Here is a 14,179-nt window from a genome sequence, read left to right as displayed (position 1 = left end):
ACTGGGCTGGGTCTGACGAGCCGTGTGTTGTTTGTGTATATATGACAGCTACAAATAAGACAGGATGTAGAGTTTCAGGTTACTTAGAAACGCCCTGTTGCCTTTATTTGTAAAGTGCACTCCATTTCTATAAATTCAATTCATTTAAAAATGCAGGTGGTTGTTATAGATGCTGCCCAAGCAATGGTCTCTGAGGAATGCTGAAACAGTTTTATTAACATGTTTCCTGGCTTTATCAAGCTGTGGACAGAATTGATTTGACCACTTCCATTTCTGTCTTTGGAATACATTAGAGTACACCAAGACAGTGTGCGGGAAAAGCAACATCAATTCAGCAAAGGCATCCTTCATTGGGGAGAGGAGTTGGCCTAATGGCTAGGGCGGTCGACCTCAAATCTGGGGAACTTGGTTCGAGTCTCGGCAATGACGCTGGACATCCTGTGATTCTGGGCAAATCACTTAATCTCCCTGTGCCTAACCTAAATGAATGTGTCCTCATGTAACACCACTGGTGCTATGTAAAGCGCTCTGATACCAGAATACCTTCAGGTCAAGTTCGCGCTTTATAAACTCCGTAAAATAAAATTAGGATTTCCAGCCCTACCCCAGTCAAATTGCCTAGGTCATTGCCACCACAGTGCACCATCATGAGGTGAGGCGCTTTGCAATCCACAATGGTTTTAACCGAAGCCAGCAACTGTAACCCTCTCTGGCCAAACCAAGTAATCTCTACTTTTAGCAAACTCAAGTCCCTGTCAATACCTGATTTTTGTTGCAGTCTCTCTAGTCCAGTAGACATAGCTGAGGCCAACAATCCACACTCCAAAATGCCTAGAGTGAAGGAGCAATAGTCCGGAAAAGGCTGGAGGTGAATGAGGTATTTTTTTTGTTTTCAGTGGATGTCAGCGTGTAAATGAATATAATTAGGTAGTGTGTTGGATGCATTAGCAAGACATTCTATTATTGGCTGTTTAAAATAGAAATGTAATACAGACATGGATATGCTTTTGAATGTGTGAAGTAAACCTCACCTGCTTTATCTCAATTGGAAGTAGCATCATCCTTCTAGATTGTGCTGTGAACCTTTGACCTACTGGTTGCACTAGGTTGCTAGATACATGTTTATGTTTATGTTTTTTCAATTTTTATTGCGCACGAATACCCTAAGGTGTCTCGGCGCATACAGAACATCCTACTGACCAAGGCATCCGAAGGGATTATTGGTTGAATAACCAAGTCTTCAGGAGTTTACGGAACATAAGTGTAGGGGCAGTTTTATGACAAAGGGGAGGGAGTTCCACAGCCTAGGAGTTGCTACCAAAAAACGTCTGTCTCCCCATGTGGAGGTTCTGGTGCGTGGCACTGGGAGCAGGTGCGTAGAGGCTGATCTTAAAGTTCTATTGGGAACATAAATCCGAAAAGAATCCTTAAGGAACTTAGGTCCCGAGTCATGAATGGCTTTGTAAGCAATGCATAGAGCCTTAAATTTTATTCGACTCTTTACTCTCAGCCAATGCAACTGGTGAATGGCCGCAGATGTAGGGTGACGGAAAGGAACATCCAGCATTAATCTAGCTGCCGCATTCTGTACCGATTGCAGCTTAGCTAGAACCTGCTCCTGAGCGTTAAGGAAAAGGCCATTGCCATAATCCAGTTTTGAGAAAACCACTGTAGTAATTAGAGTTTTGCCTGCCGTTGAAGGGAGGTATGGCATCAGCTTCCTGATATTTCTAAGCATATAATAGGAGATGCCGCCACAGCATTGGCATGATACTTAAAAGACAGTTTTTCATCGAACATGATACCGAGATTCCTGACCTTGGTTACTGGAGTGGGAGGGGGACCCATATCAATGGGCCACCAGATTACGGACCACTCAGGAGAAAGCGTACCAAAGGTCAGCACCTCGGTCTTGTCCGAATTCAATTTTAAACTGTTGTCCGCCATCCAGGAACTAATGGCCATCATCCCTTCCTGAAATTGTGCAGCAACTGCGGGACCATCTTTTTGAATAGACAACACCAGTTGGGTGTCGTCAGCATAGGTGGTTAGCCGCAGCTTGTAGACTTTTATAACCTTTGCCAGATCCGCCACATATATATTAAATAATGTGGGGCTTAGCGAGGATCCCTGAGGAACCCTGCAAGGAAGAACAAAAGTGGGTGAGTAGAAATTACCCAACTTAACCGTTTGAGTTCGGTTGGCAAGAAATGAGGCGATGAGATTCTTTGCGAGATGAGTTACCCCCATGGATGCGACACGGTCGACCAAGATGGAATGGTCGACCGTGTCGAAGGCGGCGGAAAGGTCAAGGAGCACCAAGACCGCCGCCCCCCCTGATCCATGATGGTCCTAATCTCATCAGATGCTTTTATCAAGACCGTTTCGTTGCCATGAAATTTCCTGAATCCGAACTGCGTATCATCCAACAAGTTATGGTGGTCAATGAATTCGGAAAGTTGCAGGTTCATCGCTGACTCAAATATTTTGGCTGGAAACGGTAGGCAAGCAATAGGCCTGTAACTGGCTGATTCGGCGGGATCTAAAGAGGGTTTTTTAAGTAATGGTTTAATAGCTGCCTTTTTCCAAATTTCCGGATAAATGCCAGATTGAAAAATGGAGTTACAGAGGTCCGTTAGAGACGGTGCTATGACCTCAGTGAGAGTGTTCAATATCGCGGGGGGGCAAGGGTCAAAAGGAGAGCCGGACTTGATGGAAGAGACCAGCCTACCGATATATTCAGATGAAACAGGAAGAAAATTGGTGAACATAGGTGTATGAGAGGGAAGATCAGGGGCAACAGGACGTGTAGGAAGGGAAAATGACGAATAAATCATAGAGACCTTGGAAAAAAAGAAAGTAGCCAGCGCATTGCACAGGACTTGGGAGGGTTCTATCGGAGGACCTGTAGGTGGATTGGACAGGATGTCAACAACCTGATACAGCTTTTTGGCTGAATTTTGAGCTAATTCAATTTGGGCCAGAAAGAAACTACTTTTGCATCTTACAATGGATTTTTTATATAGTGCAAGAGCATCTTTAGAAGTCTGCCTGTCGACAGGGTTGTAATGCTTTAGCCAACGCCTTTCTAGGTTCCTACAGTATTGACGCTGTAAGCGAAGATCCTCCGTGAACCATGGAGCAGAAGGTGATATCCTATTAGAGATAAAAGATTTCACCGGAACCACACGGTTCACTGCATCAGAAATCCAATCCTGATATCTGCTGGACGTTTCGCTGGAATTAGAGGAGACCTCATACCGGGAGTCCGCCAGAGTCTGGGAGAGAAGTGAATGATCCAAGTTATTCCAGGCTCTAGTATGGACAAAAGTATGGGGCGCGATTTTGGAGGCGTTACGGTTATTAACTTGAATAGTAAAAATTACTGCGGAATGGTCCGACCATACCACAGAAATAACCGAAGAAAAGGAAAGCTTAGGATTGTTAGTGAACAGCCCATCAAGCGTGTGTCCAGCTTGATGTGTAGGAACATCGACCAGTTGCGATAGACCGGCCACGTATAGGTCCGCTATTAGTTGGGCGGTGTCTTTATCCCCTAGGTCCTCCTAAATGGAAATTAAAATCTCCTAATATAGTAAAATCCGGATGAGTTATGGAAAATTCTTGAAATTCTTCAAGGGCCTGAAGGAAGCGCGAGTGTGGGCCGGGGGGACGATATAACAGAATCCCTTTAAAGGCCTGATTATGATTAAGTAAAATGGAAAAGAGAAGCGCTTCACAGTCTTGTCGACTTATAGGGTCAATCTTGACTCTTAAGTCCGCTTTATAAATTATGGCTAAGCCACCTCCTCTCCCTGTAGTTCTGTCCTGTCTCGCCACGCAATATCCCTCCGGGGTGGCAGAACAGAAATCCGGGCCTGAAGAAGCATTAGGCTGAGTGTAGCCTAACAACAGGACTATGTAATAAACTGTTGTGCTGTATTTACATTTTGAAAAACAAACTGGATATAGGTTTGGACTCCTGTTTTTTTTTTTTTTTCGCGATCATCGCAAAAACATTGTGAACACGTGGAGACAGGAACCTCGTCTTGAAAGAGAGAAAGTGTTAACAGGTGCTAGCCATTCAGAAGAGGAGATAGAGTAGTCTAAAATGAAAGACCTGATTTAATTTGCTTCCTTTCTCATGATCATAAAGTGGAAAGTTGAAGAGGTTGCCATTTTATAGTTGCCTTGTATGAGTGTGGTGTACCATTCTTGTGCTTAGTTTTTACAAATCTTAACCATGTCAAAACTATCCAGAAAGAGCTAAAACAACAATCTAATCTACGAACTCAATTCACTGGTATGTACTTTAACTTTTTAATTATTTAAAAAATTGAAGATGTATATGGGAGTTTGATAAGAGTATTACAGTGATATGAAAATAAATATCAGATGAACTGTATCTGGCAGACGGAATGTGTTAGAGGTTAGTACTGTTGAAAGTAACAATGAGCAATGCCTTTAAAAATGACAACATTTTAAATGCCTAAGCATCATGTGCTGAACAGCCAATCTGGGAATTGTAGTACCTTTAGTCACATTATTAAACGGTAGTAGTGTAGTCATGAATAAAAGATAAGAACATGTGCTGTGCCTGTATATGAATTATAAAGTAGTAATATTTGTGAGGTATGTATTGGGAAGTGTTTGTCAATGTGGTTTTTAACTTGTATAACCAGTTTGCATATGTTTAGATGGTGGTTTTTCTGGTTGCAAATCGTTATATGTACGATGAGACTCTTAAGTTTACTCAAAGATGTAGAGAACTATATATTTTTGGAAAGGTGGACTGAAGGTGTACATCTACTATAAAATCACATATGTTTACATGGTGATCTATGTTTTTTAAGGCTGTTGAAAATTTTATGTATATAGTAAGGGTGGTGTATTTCTTTAAACGTGCTATGTTTGAAAAGAGTTAATAATGCAGAGTGTCTCGAGAGTTCTTGTGCTAGCTTCACCTGGCGTGCAACTTTTTTCTTTGAAAAATGCTGGATATGTTTTTTAAACACACATATTTGAAAAATGATGTAGGTATGCTGAATTCATATCTGTGCATAGATCGCCGCCTAGTGTTGGGTCCGGATGATTGCACATTGTTGTCCTGGAGGAGTCTTCGTAGTATCATGAGATAGGTGGCTCCTCCCCTGGACTACAGTGCGCATGGGCATCCCCTCCATCCTCAGATTGTTTTTTTCCGCCATTGGGTTCGGAACATCTAAGGGACCGAAGATGAGGAGGTCGTGGACCTTGAAGCTCGGGGAGAGATATCGGATACGGCGTCGGAGCGCGAATCCGACTATGATGCGGAAGACGAACATATATTAGAAGAAGAAGACGTTGTCGTCGAACAGGTAGGAGACGACGAAGGGGCCCTTGGGGCCGAAGAGGATGGCTCAGAAGATGAGTTAGGCCCACAGATCGGCACAGGGCCCACGGAGACACTTGATAAGGCTCAGGTCGCGGGATCGCCACAAGGCCTTACCCAAGACCATTCCTCTCGTTCTTCTGCCCCGCATAAAGGCCCGGCGTCGAACTATCCCAAAGTGCCATCAGTATCTAAAACGCCATCACTCGATCAACGGGAATCGAAACTGAAGGTGACGGCATCGAAACCGAAAGGGAAAGAGTCTCTCATCGGCAACAAGGCCTCTAAGCCCTCGGAGCCGAAGACACAAAAGAAGGCGGTCAACGCCGACAAATGTCATGGGGATGTCGAGCCGAGGGCGGCACCGAAGGTCAAGGTTGCCGACCCGAAACTATCGGCGCCGAGGATCGTCCACTCCGAGATGGAGAGTGACCCTCAAGAGCCAACCCATTCCCGTCGTGTCCAGAAGACGACGTCTGGGTCAGGGTTTGATGCCACAACCAAGAACGCGTCGGGACCGTGTCCAATCCACACCCTCTCCCTTTGTAAAGCAGAAGGTGTCGGAGTCGTTGGCACGCATCCACGACAAAGCTTCAATGCCGGGCGCAACCATAGCCCCCCAGCCGAAGACTGTCAGCACGGTGCACATCGCGTCGACTCACATCAAGTTCAGGCTCCCGCCAGCGGTGCGACCGAAGATGTTCGACGCCAAGAAAGGTCTCACCCCGCAAGACGGTGTCGACCCGAAAACAAATGTCAATGCACCGACGGAAATTCAAATGGGACTGAAAACTGTGGCAGTACCTCATGAACATGAGGATCCGAAGCAATTCATCGACGCCAACACTGGTAGACTTTCCATTTACAAGTGGAAAATAGTACCAGAGACACCAATGGAGCCATACAAGATTCCATTAAAGAGGAAAAAAGCCACGTCACCAATTCTGGTGGAACATATTCAATATTGTGCCCCAGAACCTCAGTCATTCTCACCAACGCACTCTGATATGGATGTTGAAGATACGGGTGATATGGAGGACACTTATCCTGTGGACACTGACCCTGAAGATCAAACCCAACCTTGGGTGGACAATACTGGTGCAGGGGACAATACTGCTCCAGACACACAGGCATATGTGGTGAAAAGGTCTCCTACAGAGGATACTGCTGCTTTTAATGCATTAATTGAAAGAGCTGCTAACAATCATGACGTACAGCTCCACACTGATCCTATTGAAGACAACTTTCTAATGGATACATTCTCTACATCAGAAAGATCTGTTAAAACTCTGCCTATGCTAAAGGGGGTCCTCAAACAAGCCAATTACATTTTTAAGGAGACCACAAGGGCTAGGGTTCTCAACCCTCAAATTGAGAAGAAATATAGGCCAGCTCCTGTGGACCCTGCCTATATCGGAGGACAGTTGCCTTTGGACTCATTGGTGGTTTCCAATGCTCTGAAGAGAGCCAACTCACAGACAACGGGTGATGCTCCTCCCCCGACAAAGAGTCTAAGGTCTTGGAGACACCTGGAAAAAGGGTTGCTGCCCAGGCAGCTAACATCTGGAGAATTGCCAACACTCGGGCACTTCTGGCTCGATACGACAGGGCGCATTATTATACCCTAGAAACACTACTACAGCACCTCCCAGATCAGTATAAGGAAGTAGCAGAGTCACTTATTCGAGAGGGGAAGCTTATTGGCAACGCTTCCATTAAGTGTGCTCTTGACGCAGCTGACACTGCAGCTAGGGCCATCAACACCAGCGTCATGCTACAAAGGCATGCTTGGTTGAGAATCTCAGGATTCAAACCTGAAATACAAACCACTATCCTCAATCAACCTGTCAACCCTGACTCCCTCTTTGGCCCCGAGGTTGACACCACCTTGGAAAAACTCAAAAAAGATACGGAGACTGCAAAGTCTATGGGGGCTCTGCAATCACAGCAGTTTAGGAGTGGGTCTTTTCGTCGCTCTAGCACCAGAAGACCATCTAAGAACCAGAACTCCCAACAGTCGCAGTACACTAAAGGAGGTACACAGACCACCTATAATAAAAATAATAGAGGTGGATACCGTGGAAACAACGTCCAGGGCAGAGGCCGCGGAAACAACCGCTCCAGGTCCTCTGCCACCAACTAACAGTGACTCCTTGTCACTGCCCCCCGACCACGTAACACCTGTCGGGGGGAGACTCCAAAAGTTCCTGCCGGTCTGGGAATCCATCACTACAGACAGGTGGGTGAGAGATATTATCCAGTACGGTTATTGTCTGGAGTTCACGTCCACTCCACCCAACATACCACCAAGACACCATCAAATGTCCGCAGAGCACTTGCACTTATTCCAACAGGAAGTTCTCAGTCTGCTCCAAAAAGGAGCCATAGAACTCGTGCCTGCGAAAGACCACGGATCAGGGGTATACTCACTGTATTTCCTAATCCCCAAAAAGGATGGGTCTCTCAGACCCATACTGGATTTAAGACCTCTAAACCAGTATATTCTGTCGGAGCATTTCCACATGCTCACTCTGCAACAAGTGCTGCTGTTGCTCAGTCAGGGAGACTCTCTCGCAACACTAGATCTCAAGGATGCATATTTCCATATACCCATACACCCATCACACAGAAAATATCTCCGGTTCACTGTTCTAAATCAACATTACCAGTTCAAGGTCCTCCCTTTCGAAGTAACAACGGCACCCAGAGTGTTCACCAAGTGCCTAGCGACAGTAGCGGCACACTTAAGGAGACATCACATACATGTCTATCCGTATCTGGACGACAGGCTTATCCAGGGAAAGTCAGCCCAGCAGTGTGCCCACCACATGTCCCGCACTATTCACCTTCTTCACAGCCTGGGATTCTAACTGAATTATCCAAAGTCCCACCTTCAACCCTCCCACGTACAGCAGTACCTAGGCGCGACCATAAACACTCTGGCAGCCACGGCACAGCCCAATTCAGTGAGGATCAACAGCATGCAGTTGCTCATAAACAAGTTCAAACCTCAACACTCACTACAGGCACGAGTGTTTATGCAGTTGATAGGCATGATGGCCTCCTGCATATTCCTAGTCCCGCACGCGAGATTACATATGCGCCCGCTTCAGGAGTGCTTAGCACGTCAGTGGAATCAGGCCCGCGGACAGTTGAAAGACCTAGTGTTGGTGAGCGGTCGGGCATACAACTCTCTTCATTGGTGGAATCCACAAAACCTTTGCAAGGGCCGACCGTTCCAGGAGCCTGTTCCACAAATCATACTGACGGCGGACGCGTCTCTCCAGGGATGGGGAGCTCATGTACTCCATTACACAGTGCAAGGGCTATGGACTACGCAACAGAGGAGGATGCACATCAACCTTTTGGAACTAATGGCAATCTTCCTTGCAATGAAAGCATTCAAAGTACACTTATGCAACAAGGTCGTGTTGATCCGAACGGACAACATGACTGCCATGTACTACATACAGAAGCAGGGAGGAACACACTCGCCACAGTTGTCTCATCTGGCTCAGAGCATGGGGAAGTGGGCCATTCAGAGGAACATCTTCCTCATCGCGGAACACCTCCCGGACAAGGACAACCAGATGGCAGACCTGCTCAGCAGACACAGCCACCAAATGCACGAGTGGGAGATACACCCATCGGTACTCCGGCCGTACTTCCAACGGTGGGGTCATCCAGAGATAGACCTATTCGCCACAAGGGAAAACGCAAAATGCCGAAACTTTGCCGCCAGGCTCCCACATCCACAGTCGCAGGGCAATGCAATATGGATGAACTGGTCCGGCAGATTTGCGTACGCTTTTCCCCCAGCACCATTGATACCGCTGGTGGCACGCAAACTCAAGCAACACTCGATGACGCTCATTCTGGTTGCTCCAACGTGGGCACGTCTGCCGTGGTACACCACGTTTCTGGAGTTCTCTGTGGTACCGCATCAAAGGCTACGGCTCACTCCTACACTTTTAACGCAGAGCCATGGCGAAATTCAGCACCCAGATCCGCAACAGCTGAACCTAGCGATCTGGCTCCTGAGATCTTAGTTTGGCTACCTAAACTTGCCTCCAGACTGTATGAATATCATCAAGGAGGCAAGGAGACCCACTACCAGAGCCTGCTATGCGGCCAAGTGGAAGAGATTTGTCATGTATTGTAAAAATGACATAAATCCACTGGATGCGTCAACTCAAAACATTATCTGTTATTTATTACACTTGTACAGATGCAATCTGGCATACAATTCCATCCGTATACATTTAACCGCACTAGCAGCTTACCTTCAGAACAGGCAGCACCTCTCACTGTTCAAAGTGCCTGCCATCAAAGCTTTCCTGGAGGGCCTCAAACGTGTGATTCCCCCCAGACACCCCCCGTCGCCAGTCTGGAACCTGAATGTGGTCCTGACCAGACTCATGGGACCACCTTTTGAACCTTTACACTCCTGTGAGATTCAATTTCTAACATGGAAAGTAGCTTTCCTAGTTGCCATTACTTCTCTGAGACGAGTTAGTGAACTTCAGGCACTAACCATCCAAGAGCCATTTATACAGGTTCATGCAAACGGGGTCGTACTACGCACCAACCCTACTTTCATGCCCAAGGTAGTTTCACAGTTCCATATAAACCAATCCATAGAACTACCAGTGTTTTATCCTAATCCTGAGAATGTAGCAGAGAGAATGCTCCACACTCTTGATGTCAAACGAGCTCTCATGTACTATATTGATAGAACACAAGGTTTTAGACAGACGAAACAACTATTTGTTGCCTTTTCTCCGCATCACAAAGGCAACCCCATTTCCAAAGCAGGAATAGCTCGGTGGATTGTTAAGTGTATACAAATTTGCTATGAAAAAGCTAAGCGCACGCTAACCATTCCTCCAAGAGCTCACTCCACACGAAAGTTGGGGGCCTCCATGGCTCTCCTGGGAAATATTCCTTTAGAGAGATATGTAGAGCAGCCACATGGTCCACTATACATACCTTTACCAAACACTACTGTGTAGATGTACACTCACGACAGCAAGCAGCTGTAGGATAGGCTGTTCTCAAAACTCTTTCAGACTGCTGCAGCTGGCACGGGTAGCCGCCGCTAATGGAGGGACTGCTATATAATCTATGCACAGATATGAGTTCAGCAGCCCACATGCCTCGAACCGAATATGCTACTTACCAGTATGCATCTGTTCTTGGCATGTAGGGCTGCTGACATTCATATCGCCCACCCTCCTCCCCGGCGCCTGTAGCAGCTGTAGCATTTAGTAATTACTAGTTAGCATGGTCATCATTCACTGTATTACACTCCATCTATGCCACAATGGCGAAAAACAATCTGAGGATGGAGGGGATGCCCATGCACACACTAGTCCAGGGGAGGAGCCACCTATCTCGTGATACTTCGAAGACTCTTCCAGGACAACAATGTGCAATCATCCGGACCCAACACTAGGCGGCGATCTATGCACAGATATGAATGTCAGCAGCCCTACATGCTAAGAACAGATGCATACTGGTAAGTAGCATATTCGATTTTCACAGTCAGCCAGGCACTTCTCAGGAACTCCTCCAGTCACCCAGCCACTACTCAGGGAGTCATCGTATCACTCACGCACTATCGACACTTATTCAATCACCCAGGCAGTACACATGCACTCTCCCAATCATGGAGACACTTATTATGTAGTCATTGAACTACCCATGCATTCATCCAATTCCCCAGACACTAACCGTTCACTTATACAATCACCAAGGCTGTACCTATGCAGCCATTCATACACATGGGCACAACCCATGCACTCCTCTAATTACACAGGGAGTACCATTGCAGTGAACCGGTCACCCATCCAGTACCTATGCACTCATTCAATTACTGAGGGAATGCTCTTGTACTAATACAATCACCCTAGCAGTACACTTGCTTTCATCCAATCACTCCGACACTAGTCATGCACTTCTCTAATCAGCCGGGCACTACTGATGCACTAATTCAATTATCCAAGCACTACCCCTGTACTTATCTAAATACCCAGGCACTACCTGTTCACTCAACCAAAAACACATGGGCAGCAGCCATGTACTCATCCAGTCACTGAAACACTACTCCTCCAATCTGCACTTAAACAATCATGTATGCACAAGCCATGCACTCTATAACCACCTGTATACTATGCAGGCACTCCTGCAATCATCCAGGAACCAGAGTTGTACCCATTTAATCATCCAATCACTATCTAATCATGTATTGAATTATTGAGGCATTAGTCATGCACTTACCTAATCATTCAGGCACTACTCATTCACTCATCCAAACACCCGGATAGAAGTGATATACTCTTGCAAGCATGCAGGCAGTAACTATGCAGACATGGATTGACCCAGGGAGTCATCACATACTTATGAATCATCCAGGCACTACCTGTATCCTCAGGGAATCACTAGACACTATCTATGCACTCATTCAATAATCTAGGGAGTATTCATCTATTCAAACACATGCATTTACAAGTTTTAGTGAGGAGTATATAGTCTTTTAGAACCATCTGGTGAATTATATATGCAAGATGTCACACAATCTTTGCATGTAATCTGAAGAATTAGTGAGATATATGTGATAGAGATTAATGTGCAGATATTTATATGCATCGTTCCCCAAAATTGTGTAATCTAATATGTTGAAGTAGAAAAGTACTGAGATACTAAATACACCAATGACACAGTGGTAGACATGTACAGATTTAGCTCTTATATTGTGTTTTTGGATTTACAGTGTTGAGACACTGTATGTACTTCTACATTTGGTTGATGTTCATTTTAAAATTTACTACTGAAGGGCTAAACTCACTTATACATGGTGAAAGACCAGAACTGAAATATGGTGCAGCTGTGTTGTAAGAGATGGTGCTATAATGTTAAAAGGTAAATAATGTTTTGTGTTTTGATTTGGGTTTGGTTTATTAAAGTAACTGCATGTAGTTATATAGCTAGCTTCATCTGTTGATTTAAAACTGCAACATAACATAAAAACTGTTTTGTATTATGTGTCGGTAGTAAAGTTGTTGGTACGATGGCTAGAGTAAAAATTGAAATATACTTGTTTTGTCCAAAACAATATCTAAATAACTACAGACAGAATACCTGCAAAAGTTCGGAGGAAAAAGCAACAGAAGCAACTACAGTATCTGTGGAGAGCTGAGACACAAAAGGGGGAGATGCATAAAAAGTGGTGGAAGAAAAATGAGCTACTGGTAAGAGGACAAAGTCGTTTGTTAAAAATATATGTGGACATATGCAAATGTTACAAAATCATGAAAATAAAAAGCAAACTATAAGAAAGAATAAGAGTGGACAATAGCTATATTACAAGAACAGGAAACAATGTAACAAAGATGGACACACCTTAACCAGGAGACTGAAACAGTTTAAGGAAATCAGAGCCAGGATGTCTCGTACTAGAGTGGTTGTAAATCTGCAGAGAAATATGAACTATAGGAGGAGAGAGGCACTGAAATAGAAACAACAAGTTGAGGGAATCGTTGATAAGGCCTTTGCTTTGAAGAGGAAGCTTTTTATTTTGATTATAAATAGAATGAAGACTCTTGATAGAAGGTTGTACATGAGGAGACCAAATCAGAAGAAACGATTAGTCCAAAGAAGTAACTTTTGTATAGTTTTTAGTGGAGAATGGATACATATACTTCTACTATGGTGCCTTTCTTTAATAAAGAAAGCTATATCCGGAATTACACATTAAGTCATGCTTTTGATAAAAGAGGATGATGTTATGAAATGAAAAATGCTACTTCTATAGTGAAAGAGGTGATGGTATCTAAAATTGTGAAACTAATTTTTGCACAAGAGGTACAGGGAATCAGTAGTCAGGCCCCGTATACAAATGGAATTGTAGTAGTGTCTGTAGTATTCAACAGCAATCCATTGATATACTAAGAAATGTTCTACATAGCTTTCCACGCTGAAGTTTAAAGTACAAAATAAGTACTTTATAAGGAAGGGATCCTTGCAAGGTTAGAAAGCATACATATTTGGAGGGAGACTCGCTACCGTGTTTATTAAAGAAAGTGTGCCAAAGCACCTTTCATCATTTCAGGATGTAATCTGTACACCTATCAACAATGCAAACTTTAGTTATGAGATTGTACAATGTGAAAATACCTGCTTCATGTTTAGGAGAAATGAATAGAGCACTTTTGTATGTCTCTGTCAGAGGTTTGTGATGATATGCTGTTTCTTTTCTTTTGTCCAGAATAGGACTCTACGGAAAATGAGTCAACAGAAGGAGTTGCAGAACAGGACGCAGGTATTATAGTTGATAGCTTTTGAAGAAGAGATTACAAAATGTAATACTGTGTGCTCTGAAAAACCAGACTATGTTTGTATATGTTGTCGACATACTCTCTACAAGATTCAAACATGGACTGTTGACTTGTATTTAAAACGTGAAAAAGAAAATATTGATAGCCCAGACATGTTTGCTGTGTACTTATTTGTAAAGGAATTCTTTGTCTTGTCCACACAGCAAGTTATATGCAAGTATTGTTACAATAAATTAGTTGATAATAAAATGCCTGATAGAGCTGTGCATACTAAGTTAGTACTTGTTGCCATTCCAGATCAACTTCAAGGTTTAAATGTTTGAGTGAATTTTTCCCAAAGTATACTTCCATTTTAGGCTATAGTCCGTAGGGAGCCAAAGACAGGCAAGTTAACACTGACAGCGATGCAGAAAGGTCTAAAAGGTAGAGTAGTATACTGGATTTCTAGTGTTTTATCAAAATGTTCAGCAGG

General features: G+C 44.2%; 1 protein-coding gene and 1 long non-coding RNA gene across 3 annotated transcripts in view; both read left to right on the top strand.

Annotated features, from left to right (window-relative positions):
* Positions 1 to 13,654, top strand: part of LOC146860157 (uncharacterized) — a 57,298-nt gene extending 43,644 nt beyond the window's left edge. The window contains exons 2-3 of the long non-coding RNA XR_014978798.1: positions 12,503 to 12,621; positions 13,638 to 13,654. This is a non-coding gene — a long non-coding RNA (uncharacterized LOC146860157). The remainder of the gene's footprint in view (positions 1 to 12,502; positions 12,622 to 13,637) is intronic.
* The window catches only part of SNX1 (sorting nexin 1), a 732,138-nt gene that overhangs the window by 45,424 nt on the left and 672,535 nt on the right, over positions 1 to 14,179 (top strand). The window lies entirely within an intron of this gene.

Source organism: Triturus cristatus, chromosome 3_1 (assembly GCF_964204655.1).
Source record: "Triturus cristatus chromosome 3_1, aTriCri1.1, whole genome shotgun sequence".
Taxonomy (NCBI): domain Eukaryota; kingdom Metazoa; phylum Chordata; class Amphibia; order Caudata; family Salamandridae; genus Triturus; species Triturus cristatus.
Note: the sequence above shows the minus strand (reverse complement) of the source record. Positions and strands in the feature narration are given on the sequence as shown.